Genomic DNA, 7,152 nt, shown 5'->3' on the forward strand with positions numbered 1-7,152 from the left:
TTATCATCCTCATCAGTTCTTTTAGAGAAGGGATTGGACTCATCAAATACTACAATAATAGATTCTACCACAGTTAGAGTTCTTCTGTTAAACACTCTAAAAGCTTTACTATCCAAGGCATAACCTAAAAAGATACTCTCATCAGATTTTGCATCAAATTTTCCTAGGTGTTCATTATCTCTAAGAACAAAACATTTAAAGCCAAAGACATGGAAATATGCAATATTGGGTCTATGGTCATACCACAATTCATAAGGAGATTTATTAAGAGTGGGCCTAATCAAAACTCTGTTCAATACATAGCAAGCAGTGCTCATTGCTTCAACCCAGAAGTATTTGGGTAACTTATGTTCATTCAACACTGTTATGCTCATTTCCTGTAGAGATATGTTCTTTCTCTCAACTATGCCATTTTGTTGTGGTGTCCTAGGTGTAGAAAAATTATGGGATATGCCATGAGTGTCACAGCAGTTTTACATATCCTAATTTTTAAATTCACAACCTCTATCACTCCGGATATTTGTGATTGTATAACCTTTTTCATTTTGAATTTTCTTACAAAGTTTGACAAATTTTTCACATGCTTCATCTTTGTGTGCTAAGAATAATACCCATGTGAATATAGAATAATCATCAACAATGAAAAAGGCATATGATTTACCTCCTAAACTCTAAACTTGATTTGGACCAAATATATCTAAGTGAAGCATTTGAAGTGGTCTAGTAGTGGAGATAACTTTCTTCTTCTTAAAGCTAGATCTAGTTTGTTTTCCTAGTTGACATGCATCAAATATTTTATCTTTCACAAATTGTGTCTTAGGTAAACCCTTAACTAACTCTCCCTTCACTAGTTTAGTCAATAAATTTATGTTAGCATGTCCTAATATCCTATGCCAAAGCCAACTAGCCTCACTAATAGAAGAAAGACATGTCACATGTTGATAGGCTAAGCTATCAAAACTAGTCGTATAAACATTTTCATTTCGTCCAGTAGTGAATTGAATCTTATTCTCAAATATATTTTTTACTAAGCATTTGTCATGTTCAAAAGACACCCTATATCCTTTATCATATAACTGGCTTATACTCAACAAATTATGTTTTAATCCATCAAGTAAAACATTATCTACAATGAAAGAAGGATCCTTACAAGCTTTAACTACTCCTATGATCTTGTCTTTTGCGTTATCACCGAAGGTGACGAATCCCCATCCTTTGGTGTGATGGATGCGAACTTTGCTTTATCTCTTGTCATGTGTCGCAAGCAGCTGCTATCCATGTACCATTTTTCCTTTGAAGAGGATGATCTCATGCACACCTGCAATTGACATTTAAGTAGCTAATTTTGGTACCCAAATTTTCTTGGGTCCATAGGGGTTGGTGCCTGCCTCCTCCTTGACTTTCCAGACTTTCTTAATTCTAATATCCTTCTTCTTAAAGGGACAGTCAAATTTTATATGACCTAACTTCTTACATTCAAAACATGTAGTATACCTATATGAGTCTTTAGATGGGACATAAGATTTTGACTCTCTCACAAAGTAGTCCATGTAAAGATGTTTCTGATTTAAGTTTTCCTTCCCATTAAAACCAAGACGTTCCTTATCTAGAGAATTTCTTTGAGTCTTCCAAATTTCTTTCTAACTCCGCAATTTTCAAATCCTTTTCTTTTATTAAAGAAGCATGAGACTTATTTTTTTTTTTTCCAAAAGCTTTGAAAATTCTTTTAATTTAGTTTTCAAATCGGAATTTTTCTTAGACATTTTCTCAAAAATTTTTAAGAGTATATAGATATTCTTGTTGTAATTCATCATATGAAAGCAAACTATTATCATGATCAAAATCACTAGAATAATATGATGAGGTGGAGCAAAATGATTGTACCTCATGATTGTCGTGTTCCATTAGGCACGAATTAGCAACCTGATCATCTTTGGATTCAATGTCTGAGCTACTAATACTATGTGTGTCCTAACCGACTTTTAGTCATTTCTTCTTCTTTTTGGACACTATCTTAAGTTGAGGACAATCTGGCTTGATTCTCCTAACTTCTATGCAATTCTAGCACGTCATAGGATCATCCTTTTGTTTCTTTTTGCTTGACCCTCCTTTTTCCGTTCTTGAGTATTGAAATTTTCTGCCATACTTCTTGTTCTTTTTTAGAAACTTGTCGAACTTTTTAGTCAGTAGTGTAACGCCCCCAAACCCGAAAGTGGGCTCTGGGTGTTATTTTTGAATAAAATAAATTTTGATACCATAATACCTCCACCCGCCCTAACAAGGGAAAACCAGGTGGTCCTATCATAACTGAAAGTAAAACCATACAGCGGAAGAAAACACTTCAATCATATTACCAAGGTTCTAACTGTCCCCAAATATACATATAAACTTCCTATCAATATATTACAACCCCAAAATATCAAAACATAATAGTTGGTGTCTCACTAGCTTTGACTACTACTATTAACCGTCTAGTCCCAGCCCCGAGGTAAGCTAGGCACGGTTCCCTGTAGGACCTAAAAAATGAGATGGATAATGGGGTGAGAAACTTCTCAATAAGGCATATTAGACTATCATTAGTGTGCGGCTAACATGGGTTTTCCTGTGAATATAAAATTTCCATTATTTAACTGTATCTGAAATGTCATTTTAAAACTATAATGATTTGTAATACTGAAAATACATAATTTCTGAATAAAGTACTATCGGCTCAGTATAGCCCATTAATAGTAAATTTTCCTATATATGCGTAAAAGAAATCACCATGTACTGCTGAAGTAACATCGTCATGCTTTCCTATCGACATGCTTCCCCCCATGAGGCTGGGCTTAGCATATGGCCAACCGAACATAGCTAAGTCAGAAAAAGGTCTTAAGTACGATTGTCTCTACCCTATACCCGTAACTACATCGGGAGGGTCACCCGGAACTACATCGGGAAGGGTCTCCCGGAACTACATTAGGAGTAATACTGTACCCAGGCCGCAAATCGACTATCCCGCATCACACTTCCATCCCCATGTGATTGCACTCGCTGCCAACACATAGCTACGGTACCGTGCTCATAACATAACATTTGATATCCTCAGGGTTCTTAAATCATATATGGAAATTTATGCAATAAAACTGTAGTCATGAATTCATTTTCATAAAACTATATAAAACGTAAGTTGTTCATAATTTTGTAAAAAATCTGTCATATATTGTCTCGGTATAAAACTTGCATATCAAAACTCAGCATCTAGCCATCATATCAAAATCTCAGCTTATAGCCGTCATATCACATCTTGGCATATACTCGTCATATCACATCTCCGAATATAACCGTCATATCACATCTCGGTATATAGTGGTCATATCATACTGTATCATAACTATATAAACATTATGTTCATATGCCATTTTAAACCGTTCTTGTGATGCCTTGATTTTCATACTATTTTTTCCATTAAATAATAATTATTAATCACATATACTCAACCATCGGCCACGTCATAAACTCTGATACCGTAACAACATAACCTAACCCAAAGAGGATATCGGGTATGCAGTCATACAAACAACCCTATCAGCAGAAGTCAATATATTTACATACCATAGCGAATACACATACCATAGTACTAAACCATCCATATATACATATCTAACACATTCCCAAAAACAATAAAACTCTAGGGGAAACATACATCCCTAGTTCATACACTCACCCTGTATATCAGGGTAGCAGTTCCCCTGTATCTCGGAGCTCTATCACCTGGTCTGTCTCGGTTTCCTGAAATGTTTAGATATTTGGGTGAGACACATCTCATTAAGAAGAAATAAATTATTTACAAGGTGTGGCAAAATGAGTTTCATTATATCATGACATACACTTTTAAATCATCGTATCATCTGAGAAAATAAACTGATATATGCTCATAATCATATAAATATAAATATTTATTCACATGCAACCCATGTTTACTAGCGAAGTTCCTGACAATAGGGGAGATTACACGCCCATACATGTAGCTCCCCTCTGCTCTGATATCGTTTGTATCCTTGCTCGATTAACTCGGGTTCGGCTGCAACTAATACTTATCAGGGAACTCACTATACTTAATAAGCCCTCAGGTGGAGTGTTTTACTTCGCTTTAATTATTTATGTTATTAACTCGCGCTCTTTCATTTCCTATTTTCATCATTCTTTCATTTCCCATTTACATCTCACCATCCAGCTCATAAGTGTCCTCGGTAACCAGTGCATATCGCATCAGTAACTCATGGCTGCTCTGAGGATATTTCCCCACTCCATGCTTCCCCCCATGGTTAGGGTTGTGTGGCCCAAAGGCTGGATCTTAACCGCAGTTGGCCTACCCGATTAGATCAAAATAAACATATCATATATTCGTATGTAGTATGAATGGCCTGCCTCACCCTGGTCCGGACTCCAGGGGGTAAAATTACCCTTCACACTAGCTCATTCGATTGTCACACCACATGCTCCACAAGTCCGTGTGGTTGCACGTAATCACCACTAGCAACGGTACCGTGCTCATTATCGCAATCCATCCATCAAGGTTTTCATTTCCACCTTTTCGCTTTCACATATCAGTATTCACGTTGCATTATTTACATTTCAATATTCACATTGTAGCATTTACATTGCAATATTCACATTTCTAGTATTCATATTCCAGTATTCATGTTGCAGTATTCACATTGCAATATTCCCACTTTCAATACTCACAATCTAGTATACACATTTCAGGATTCACATTTCAATTTCCACATCTCAATATTTATATTGCATAATTCACATTGCAATATTTCCATTCCCATATTCATATATCAATATTCACAGTTCAGTATTCACATTAGGTTCTCATCCTCTTCTATTTTATTCTCAACATTTCAATACACACTTCATCTAATACATACATACATATATATATATATATATATATATATATATATATTTCATTTCACGTTTTTCCACATATCTCAATAAAACAATATCAACATTTCATATTTCTTCTGCTTTCCAACATATAGATCTATGCTCAATTTTTCATCATTTTCCACTTTTCAAATCTCATATTTCGATATACATTTCATAACCTCGTTATTCTCAATGTAAATCATTTAACCCAATTTCAAATACATTTCAGTATAAATCATATGCCACACAATTTTCATCTGATATTCATATCATAATAATTTCAAGTAAAATATCATATTTCAATTTCTCATACTTCCCAACCTGTAATTTTCAAAAAAGACTGCTATAATTTATTCTCCTTACTTGAGTTACTGAGATCTCGCTAAAATACCCAAATTCTACGCCTGCGGTGTTTGACATTTAAAACCTTGAAATTCACATTTTTCCCACATTAATCAATTCAACTCCCATAATACTAATTATTTTAATATTTTCTAGGCCCACACACTCCCAATAGTCAATTAAAATTTAACAATAATTTACGGATATATCTCACTACCCTACCCTAGCCTTGAAGTGGTGCCTAGGAAACCCAAATTAAAAATCTGCTCCGGCCAACATGACGAGGATCAGAGTTAGGACCCCGTGGTGGTGTCCGATCGTCGATTTGACTAGAGATTTAAGGAAAAATTAAGGAGAGAGAGAGAGAGAGAGAGAGAGAGAGAGAGAGAGAGAGAGAGAGAGAGAGAGAGGTTACCTTACCCCGGGAGTGGTGCCTATGTTGCTCCTACGACAAATCCACTCCGGTGAAAATGTCGGTGGCTGAGAATGGAACCCAAGGGTACCTTCCACTTTCTGATCGGCCGAGTACTCGCTAAGAAATTGAGGAGAGAGAAAGAAGGGGAAATGAAGAGAGAGAGAGAGAGAAAGAGAGAGAGAGAGAGAGAGAGAGAGAGAGAGAGAGAGAGAGAGAAGATTCAGGGGGGGCGCTTCTGTCTTTATAAATGAAAAGAAATCCTGAAGCATTTTTTGAAGCTTCAGGTGATATAATATATATATATATATATATATATATATAATTTATTTAATTAATAAAAATAAAAAAAATAAAAAAATTGATTAATTAATTAATTAATTTATTTTTTTGAATAACTACATCCTCCTGTAATAATTATTTTTGAGGCATTACATTCTTCCCTCATAAAATTTCCTCCTCAAAATTTGCTATTCATCATCTTTTCATCCTTAAAGAAAAATACTCTAATTTTATTAATTACCCTCACTTATGGCGGAGGAATACCGTAATTACAATGAAAGGTTCTAGCAGATTACAATCATATACATCAAAAGAAAACTCCCCCAAAACCATTCATAACCAAAACCAAAATACTATCTATCCTACCATACACTATACAAGTTAAAATACATACATCATTATTTACTTTTACTTACTAGCTCAACTCTGAACTCCACTGAACAAATATGGATATCTCTGGTGCATCTGTTCCTCTAATTTCCATGAAACTTCCTCAATTGCATGATTGCGCCATAACACTTTTACCAGTGGAATCCTCTTTGTACGTAACTCTTGTTCCTTCCAATCTAAAATTTGCATTGGTTTTTTTTTTTTTTTTTTGTAAGAAAAAGCATCACCAAGCTCCAGTGCCTCATAACTAATCACATGGGAGAGATTTGAGACGTATTTCCTCAACATGGACATGTGAAATACATTGTGGATTCTGGACAACGCTGGTGGTAATGCCAACCTACAGGCCATTGGACCCACTCTTTTAAGAATCTCAAATGGTCTAATATACTCAGGGCTCAACTCACCCTTCCTCTCAAATCTCATAATCCCTTTCATTGGTACCACTTTCAAGAATACGTGATCTCTTGCGTCAAACTCGAACTCTCGTCGACAAGTATCAATATAACTCTTCTGCCGACTCTGTGTTATTCTGATCCTATCTCTGATGAGCATGACTTTATCATGAGTTTGTTGTATTAGCTATGGCCCCAATAGCTATCTTTCCCCAATATCTTCCCAATATAACGGGGATCGGCACCTCCTGTATATAATGCTTCATATGGTGCCATCCCAATGCTGGCCTGATAGCTGTTGTTATAGGCAAACTCGACCAGTGGCATAAACAGTATCCAACTACCTCCAAAGTCCAGTACACTTGCACGTAGCATATCCTCTATTGACTCTATGAGTCCAATCCTATTTTG

This window comes from Malania oleifera, chromosome 13 (assembly GCF_029873635.1).
Source record: "Malania oleifera isolate guangnan ecotype guangnan chromosome 13, ASM2987363v1, whole genome shotgun sequence".
Taxonomy (NCBI): Eukaryota; Viridiplantae; Streptophyta; class Magnoliopsida; order Santalales; family Ximeniaceae; genus Malania; species Malania oleifera.